The sequence below is a fragment of the Lacerta agilis genome, chromosome Z (assembly GCF_009819535.1).
Source record: "Lacerta agilis isolate rLacAgi1 chromosome Z, rLacAgi1.pri, whole genome shotgun sequence".
Taxonomy (NCBI): Eukaryota; Metazoa; Chordata; class Lepidosauria; order Squamata; family Lacertidae; genus Lacerta; species Lacerta agilis.
Genome location: NC_046331.1, coordinates 13,631,713 through 13,641,509, shown reverse-complemented (window position 1 = coordinate 13,641,509; position 9,797 = coordinate 13,631,713).

Below are 9,797 nucleotides of genomic sequence, written 5' to 3'. Positions count from 1 at the left end.
CTCAGTCGAACAAAACATGAACAAAAGCCAGTTTCTAGCTACATGCTCAAGTTAAGCAGAGAACATGCAGGACCTTGGACAGCTCTGAGGGATCCTGCTTGCTCCTGAGTTTGCTGCAGGGGGTGCTGTTTCTGTAGAGAGCAAGAGTCTGGGAGGGCTGCGTCCCTGGGAAAGTGGGCTGATTGGTTCAAGGGCGAAGCAAAAAAGCAGCAGTGGAGAAGTGGTGAGGATAGATCCCTACCTCCTTTTTAAAAATTGTCCTCCCCACTCACAGATTTTCTCTCCCCCTTGGCTCTTGTCTCCCATTTCCCAGTACGTTTCCGAGCACAATTCAAAGTGTTGGTTCTGACCTTTAAAGCCCTAAACGGCCTCGGTCCTGTACACCCAAAGGTGCGTCTCCACCCCCATCGTTCAGCCCGGACACTGAGATCCAGCGCCAAGGGCCTTCTGGCAGTTCCCTCACTGTGAGAAGCAAAGCTACAGGGAACCAGGCAGAGGGCCTTCTCGGTAGTGGCGCCCGCCCTGTGGAACGCCCTCCCAGCAGAGGTCAAAGAGATAAATAACTATCTGACATTCAGAAAATACCTGAAGGCAGCCCTGTTTAGGGAAGTTTTAAACCTGTGGTATTTTAATGTATTTTAATATCTGTTGGAGGCCGCCCAGAGTGGCTGGAGGGACCCAGCCAGATGGGCGGGGTACAAATAAATTGTTGTTGTTGTTGTTGTTGTTGTTGTTGTTGTTGTTGTTGTTGTTGTTGTTATTTCATACAAATTTGAAGATGACCCATGAGAGCAGCACCTAGTCCAGCATCCTGTTCTCACAGTGGCGAACCAGAAGCCCCAATGGGAAGCCCAGAAGCAAGACACAAGCACAACAGCACAACTCTCCCCACTTGAGATAACCAAGGAACTAGTACTCAAAGGCATGGTGGCTTTGATAGCAAATACAGAATATAGCCATCATAGCTAATAGCCACTGATAGCATTAGCCCATATTGTTACTTGCAGGTCTGTGTCATCACATGTGTCTAGCCTCTGGTTTTGCCTTAGCTCTTGGAAATGAGACCCGCCCTGAGCTACGAACATCCTGCAAAAAAATCTTCTAGTCTGGCGTTAGGTTCAGGCCACTCACCCCATGTAATAACCCATCTAGTACAAAAGGAGGTTTAACTAGGCAAATGCCCAACTACTGTCCTCCTACTTTGTACAAACTCCCCTGAGCTCCTTCTTTGATAACCTAGCTTTTCTCTTAAGAAAAATAATCATATAATCTATTTTGTTAAAAAGGAAGGAGGAGGAGGAGGAGGAGGAGGAGGAGATCCTGTTATGTAGGTAAATCAACTTCATTCAGCAATGCTCCTCTTCTGCCATCTAGCGGAGAGATTCATTGCAGCACACAACCATTTTTGAAGGGACTTCCATGGCTGACAGCAGCCTTTGGAAGAACTGGGAGCAACTTTCCCTGTAGTGACATGCACTGGCCTGGATTTCCAAAAGGTCAAGAATTCAGTGCAGTCGGAGGTGTGTATGGAGGAAGTGTGTTCACTGGCAAAAGGGGGCATGAACCATGTTCCCTCGTTTGCATTTTGGGGGACATGTGGTGTCTTCAGACCAGCCCTAGCATTAGGCAGGGTGGGGCAAGCACCGCAGGAGGCAGTTGGAAGGGGTGAGCAGCTATTTATTTTATTTTATTTTATTATTTTTAATAAAATAAAAATAGCATTTAATATACAAAAAGTTGAGTTAAGAGGTGACAATGATAGAAGTTTACAAAATTATTCACGACATGCTTCTGAATACCAGTTATTGGAAAGCACAGGAGGGGAGAGGGCTCTTGTGCTCGGATCTTTCCCACAGGCATCTGGTTGGCCACTGTGAGAACAGGATGCTGGACCAGATGGGCCAGTGGCCTGATCCAGCAGAGCTCTTATTATGTACTTATGTAAGACATAGCTGTGAGTGACATGCAGTCTGATCTGAGCACCCTAAGCAAGCCTGGTGCTTTCAGGTGCTCTGATGATATCTCATTGCTGGCTGCATACACACCATACATTTAAAGCAAATATCCCTGGATAGGGATAGCCTGAACACAGTTGTCCATACATGGGTAACCTTGCAGCTGCATTACTGCAATGCACTCTTTGTTATGATTACCAGATTTTTTTCAATGAATCCGGGAACTTCTTTTTTTCTTTTTCTTTTTTTGAAGCTGGGTAGCAACAGGGAGTCAGTAGTGGGAATGGTGAGGCAAAAGACCCTGGGTCCAAGCACACATGCATATTGTATAAAGGTGCAAAGCCCTTCTTTTTTGCACCCTGTGAAACATAAATGCGCCGGAGTTTTTTAAAAACTGGGCAATGGTCGCCCACCAGCCCGCAACTCCCGAGCCTTCCCCGATCGGTCCAAACAAAGGGGGCAGGAGATCTGTACCGCCGGACACCCCTGGTTCCCCTTCGGCAGTGGCGGTGGCAGCAGCAGCCCAGAGCCAGCCTGGTAGCGCAGTTGGCTCTGGCTGGCTTCAGGAGCTGCTCGCTGCCATGGCGCCCGCCATTTTTCCTCACTGGAAGTCCCCATATGATGTGTTGCGCACAAGACACATCCAGTGAGGAAAAATGGTGGGCGCCACAGCAGCGAGCAGCTCCTGAAGCCAGCCAGAGCCAACTGCGCTACCAGGCTGGCTCTGGGCTGCTGAGGCTGCTGCTGCCATGGTTCCCAGGGACAGATTTGCAAATCTGGGGACTGTCCCCAGGAACCAGGGGGTGTCTGGTAACCCTACTATTTGTGGGATTGTCTTCAGGGTTGGTCCGGAGGCTGCAGCTTGCCAGGGGCGAAGGAAGGGGGGCAATGGGAGCACACCGTCCCCATTGGTGCAATCCCGGTGGGGTTCCATTGCGGCTGGTCCCCTGCCCGCGCTGGGTGCCCCGCCCCCGCAGGCTGCACACTCTGCCCCCAGAACACGCACCACGCCCCTGCGGGTGGCGCACCACAGCCCCAGAACACACGCCACGCCTCTGTCGGCAGTATTCCCCGCCCCCAGTATGCGTGACCCGCCCCTTTGTGTGGCACACCACACCCCCGGGACGCATGCCAGCCCCACCCCTGCCTGCTCCCTGCTGCTGGTGCCAGAGAATGAAGCTCCCCCACTGCAACTGGCGCAGAATGCAGTGTCTGGCCCTGCTTGTGGGGGCAAACTACAGCCAGCATATAAACCCCCTGCTAGCAGGACTTGCACTGGCTGCCAATCTGCTACTGAGCCAAGTTCAAGATGTTGGTACTGTTATAAGAATTTTAAGGTCATATATATATTGTTCATAACTATATATATAAACCACATGTCTGAAACCCCACAGAAAATGTCCTGAAGAAATATTTTTCTGCAAGGTCAAAGTGGGAAACCTCCCCATTGTCTCTTTCCTCACAAATCCTAGTTACAGGCAGGTAGCCGTGTTGGTCTGCCGTAGTCGAAACAAAACAAAACAAAAAATAAAAAATAAATCCTTCCAGTAGCACCTTAGATACCAACTATGTTTGTTATTGGTATGAGTTTTCGTGTGCAGGCACACTTCAGATATTTCCAAGGTGCTACTGGAAGGAGTTTTATTCTATTTATTTTATTTTATTTATTTTTTGTTTCTCACAAAGCAATGACAAACCTAGACAGCACCTTAAAAAGCAGAGACATCACCTTGCTGACAAAGGTCCGTATAGTTAAAGCTATGGTTTTCCCAGTAGTAATGTATGGAAGTGAGAGCTGGGCCATAAAGAAGTCTGATTGCCGGAGAATTGATGCTTTTGAATTATGGTGCTGGAGGAGACTGTAGAAGGTTTAAACAGGGATGTAGCCATTGTGGTGCCCTCTAGATGTTGTTGGATTCCAAATCCCATCAGCCCCAGCCAGTTCACTCAGAAGTCAGAGGTGATGGGAGTTGTAGTCTAGCAACATCTGAAGGACACTGCAATTGTCTGAGCTAGCTAAGGGAGAATGAAGCTGTGTGGGAATTGGGGGGGGGCTGAGAAAAATGGGATCATTATTACAGCTAACTCAGCATTTTTATATGCTTGCCTAAAGACACAAGGAGACTCTTGAGAGTCCCATGGACTGCAAGAAGATCCAACCTATCCATTCTGAAGGAAATCAGCCCAGAGTGCTCACTGGAAGGACAGATCCTGAAGCTGAGGCTCCTCCAATACTTTGGCCGCCTCAGGAGAAGATAAGACTCCCTGGAAAAGACCCTGATGTTGTGAAAGATTGAGGGCACAAGGAGAAGGGGATGACAGAGGACAAGATGGTTGGAGAGTGTTCTTGAAGCTACTAACATGAGTCTGACGAAACTGTGGGCTGGCAGTGGAAGACAGGAGTGCCTGGCATGCTCAGGTCCATGGGGTGACAAAGAGTTGGACACGACTAAACGACTAAACAACAACAATAACAAAAGAGTGGCCAAAACCCAGATAATGTAACTTGCCAGACAGGAGATAAACAACGCACTCAGATTTCTGTTGTAAACTGCATTTTCTGTGATGTAGGTATGATGTTTCTGGGAGTGGTCTTGGACTCCAGGGCAGGCAATTTAAAATGTCTATATAAGGGCGGGCACACCTTTGTTCTGGGTCCTCCTCCTCTCTCATGCGTGTGGGGGAGCACCCTGTTGCAACAGTTAATAAAGATCAGGCTTTGCTTCTCAATATTCTCTGGTTGGTCTCTGTTATTTTCTCCTACCGATAGAGAACCTACAAAAGGAATCTATGTGGGCTCTTGGGTACCCCATAAGGGAAAAGGCGCGGGTTTCCCCCCCCTTATATCAGTACTAACCCTATACAGCTCAGCATCATGTTGCTTAAGAAACTGCCTCATCCTTTACACCCAGTAGATCACTGCCATCTCCTGGAGAGTTTCTCCTGCAAACTCCAAAGATATGAGAAGCCTGCTCCCCAGTAACTTGGAACAGAGCCTTCAGCATGGCTTTCCCTGTTCTGAGGAATAGCATTCCTCTTTGAGATAGAGCAGGCAATCACTTACCGTACTGTACTTTTCCAAAGCAGCATTTTGGTTCCCACAGGTTTTCCCAGCTGGATAAATTGGTCTTTACCACCAGTGTCTACGTTGTTAGGTTTTTAGACCTGTTTTAAATGTATCTGCTGTTTTTAATCATTTTTAATTATCTCGTGTGCAAATCACCTTGAGACAGTTGTTTAGAAAGCAATTAATAAGTCACAGATGGGTATGATGATATTAAGAATAATAATTTAAAGCACAAAGCTTCACCCAGGAAGCCTAGGAACTGTGATTTACACCTCACAAACATATAATCAATCCCTAGCACCCATAACAAACTACAGTTCCCAGCATTCTTTAGGGTGAGTGCAAATGCAACTTCTGTCACTTTACACACCCTTCTCACTAGAAACAGCAGTGTTGTGTGTGGAATGGGGTGTCACATCTTACTGGCAACCCCAGCTCTGGGCACAAGCTCTGGAGTCCCCCAAATGGAGTCACAACCTCGTTATAACAATTTTAAGGTCTCAAAAAAATGCACACATATCTAAATATACGAACCATGTGTCTGAAATAGTATGGGAGAACAATCCTGAAGCCATTTTGATTCTCCCACATTGACCTTAAATATTCCTCTGCAGTAAGGGAGGCAAATGGGGAAAGCCTTCCCATGGTCTTTTGCTTGCAAATCCTGTCTTAAAGTGCGTATTTGTGTATGAATAGGGTGAGCCTGTGACCTGGATTCAGGAACTAAAGTATTAACCATCACAAAAGAATGGCCAGACTGCCCTGGTAATGCAACCAGTGACCATTATCAAGTATCCTGGCAGACAGGATTTCTGCTGTAAACCACCTCCTTCTGTGATGATGTTTTAGGGGTGAGCTCCTGTTGTTTGGTTCCTGCTCCTGCCAACCTAGCAGTTCAAAAGCTCGTCAAAGTGCAAGTAGATAAATAGGTACCACTCTGGCAGGAACGTAAACGGCGTTTCCATGCGCTGCTCTGGTTCGCCAGAAGCGGCTTACATCATGCTGGCCACATGACCCGGAAGCTGTCTGCAGACAAACACCGGCTCCTCGGCCTATAGAGCGAGGTGAGCGTGCAACCCCCAAGTCGTCCACGACTGGACCTAATGGTCAGGGGTCCATTTACCTTTACCTTAGACGACATGGTGGGCAATTTCAGGAGTCTATATAAAGGCTTGCGTACCATTGTTCAGAGTCCTCCTACCTCCTGCATGTGGTGAGTGGGGATCCTGTTACAACAGTTTATTTCCTTTAATAAAGATCAGGCTTACTAGCCTCTTTGCTTCTCAATATTCTCTGGTTGGTCCCTGTTATTTTCTCCTACCGATAGCGAACCCACTTAAGGACTCTATATGGGCTCTTGGGTACCCCATAGGGGAAAAGGAGCAGTTTTTTTTTTCTTATAACATTGGACATCTTTTTGATTTATACGAAAGGCTTCTTTGCTGCTTTGGGGGGAAATTGCTTCACCATCAAGCAAAAGGGAGCATTAAAATGAAGCAAATCCTACCACCTCCAAACAGAAATGGGTTAAAAACCAGGCTGCAAACACACCATGCATTTAAGTCACCATACATTAAGACTCCCCACTGTTGTTTCCCTCTCACAGAGCTACAATTCCCAGCACCCTTGAACTACAGTCCTGTCCCTTTTAAAGACGTTTCACCTTCATGAGGTCTAGCAGCTCTTGTTTTTTTAAAGACAAATTTCTACACGTGGAATGATTTTTTCTCTTCCAGAAACAAGCAGGCCTGGGCAAGAGGTTGATTTCAAAAGCTGAAATCAGAGACTCAAAGCTTTGGGAGACATCAGTCGGAAGTAGACATTTCTTACACCATAAGCACAGATTGTGTGTGGCAAGGAGGCTGGAAAAGGAAGTCTGCGTTTTTGTCTGGATGTGTATTTTGCTTTAGGCCTAATTCTGATCTTTGGGGAGGGGGTGTAGAAGAAATAATGCCATTGTACTTTGATTTATTTAAGCTTGTACAAACCTTCTAAGTTTCTAGTTCACAATGTTTTTCTGACATGCTTGCCTGCATTTGCTGTTTGTTTTTTAAAGGGCCAAAACTGCTAACAGTTCCCTACCTGGTCACCAGTGGAGGAGGAAACACTGGCCCGCTGTGCTCCAATTGATGAAAAGCCTTTACCAAAGATGTCATGGGATTCGAAGACACTCGAACTCAGGACACAATGGATAAATGTGCTAAGAGGAAGGCACGCTTGGCAAACCCTCACATGATCAACTCCCGCCCGGAAACCTATGTCCCCACTGTGGATGGACAAGCAGATCCAGAATTGGCCTCCAGTCACTTAAAAGACTCAGTTTTAAAACCGTGTTTATGGAATACAATCTTACTTGGCTACGAGTTATCGCCAAAGAAGCAGCTATAACCGTGGGATACTGTAGCTACAGGCCTGATTATTGCAGTTTGGTATTTGCACATGTTATTGCATTTACAAACAACAGAATTTGAACTTTGGGGATTCTAACCTAATCTGCACCTCCCAGGCTCTAACATATGAATCAGGGCTTACAGCACAGTGCTAACTTATGTCTGCTCAGCAGAAGTCCTAATGAAAACCCTGGGCTTATTACCAGGTTAGTGGGAGTTAGAATATCAGCCTTTGAGGTGAGTGAGAGGAGGCAGGCACTCTCCCAATTCATCCCTGATCCAGTAGTTTGTTGGACTAGGAATGCATCTCCTGGTATGTCCCGTGTAGGACCTTAAGGTCTTCAAATAATAATCTTTTGGAGGTCCCGAGCAACAAAGATGCTAGGTTGGCCTCAACTAGGGCCAGGGCCTTCTCAGTATTGGCCCCGACTTGGTGGAACAGTCTATCACAAGAGACCAGGGCCCTGCGGGATTTGGCATCTTTCCGCAGGGCCTGCAAGACGGAGCTGTTCCACCTGGCCTTTGGGTTGGTTTCTGTTTAATATTTATGCTTCATTCTTTTATTGGTGGGTTATTTGAAAATGAGACTGCAGTTTTAATATTGAATTTTTAAATTTGTACTTTAATCTGTTATTTTAAATTGATTGTGTTTATGTTTTTTGCTGTGATTTTAATTGGTGTTAGCCGCCCTGAGCCCAGTTTTTTTGGCTGGGAAGGGCGGGGTATAAATAAAATTTTTTATTATTATATTACTATCATCTGAACTAGACACCACTCAATACAGAATGGTCCTTGTTGCAAGATCCCTTTCAGTCTTGCTTTGAAGGCACAGCCAGTGTTGCTGGCCTTCAGTGTAGCACTTCCTTCACTCAAAAATTGCCTTTTTCTTGTTAATCTCAAGGTATTTGGGGCAGGCTCCAGGGTTGAGGGGGATCTGGGCAGTGTCTGTTAATAAAGAATAGGCTGCTCTAGTCTTTATCGTGGATGGCGATAGTCCGCGGTACTCCAGTTGCTGCTGCACTCCAACACCAGTCCACATGGCCAATGGTCCGGTTGTAGTCTTAATGACCAGAACCAGGGCCACAGGTTCCTCATCAGTTAGATCTCTACAGATTTCCTCCTCGTTTCAGCCATGATACTTGTACAACCAAGATTTCCTACCCCCAAATGGATTCCAGTTGGTCACTGAGAACAGGATGCTGGACTAGATGGGCCATTGGCCTGAACAAGGAGGCTCGTCATATGTGAGAGAGCAAGTCAGGCTGGCTTTGCAGTTCCTCTTCTGAAGAAGTGAAGGTGAAAGCAGATTTAAACCAGGAGGTTCCCTTACTTTACATTTTGTATCTTCCACAACCAGCCAAAATACGTAACGGTGGTGCATTAGAGACTCTTTCCTCTGGAACACAAGTGTCCATAACTCCTCGGACAGATGGGCAAATGCAAAGTTTCTGCCTTTAAAAAATGATTGAATCCTCTTAGGTTATACAAGATAAATACAAGTGAATTTGACATTATTATTATTATTATTATTATTATTATTATTATTATTATTCCAGGTGCAAATTCTGGGGTATTGCAAAATATATTTATTGGTGGATAAATGGAAGAAATCTACTGGGCAAGATGAAAAATTTGACAAGGACCTTTCTTCAAAGGATTTTGAGGTTTTAGCACAGAGTAGCTAGCTGGATCTTCATTCGCACTGCCATAGCCCTTCAGAGGGCTAAAAAGTGTAAACAGAAACAAAAATGAAAAACCCTAAACGCAGATGGTTCATCTCACCCGTGAATGAAGATAGATGAGGGCTACATAAAATGGAAGTTCTTCACCAAACCTATAGATAATTTGGTGGAAATCAGTGCCACAAAATAAGGCAAGAACGACTAAATAACTGTCTAGATTCCAACTTGTTGCCATTTGCTGTGAGAGAACCTTCACAGAAAGAAGCATTTTACCTCTGAATACTAGATAACAACAGCTATCTGCCCTGTTTGTGACATAATATAGCCACAGGGAACCTACTGCTCTCCGTATCTTAATAGACACCTAACTCACACCTGCCCCTGCCAAGCATGGACAGTGGTCAGTGAATTGTAGCAGAACAGTATCTAGTGCAGGGGTCAGAAAACTTTTTCAGCAGGGGGCCGGACGACTGTCCCTCAGACCTTGTGGGGGGCCGGACTATATTTTGAAAAAAAAAATATGAACGAATTCCTATGCCCCACAAATACCAGTAACCCAGAGATGCATTTAAAATCAAAGCACACATTCTACTCGTGTAAAAACACCAGACAGGCCCCACAAATAACCCAGAGATGCATTTTAAATAAAAGGACACATTCTACCCATGTAAAAACATGTTGATTCCCGGACCGTCCGCAGGCC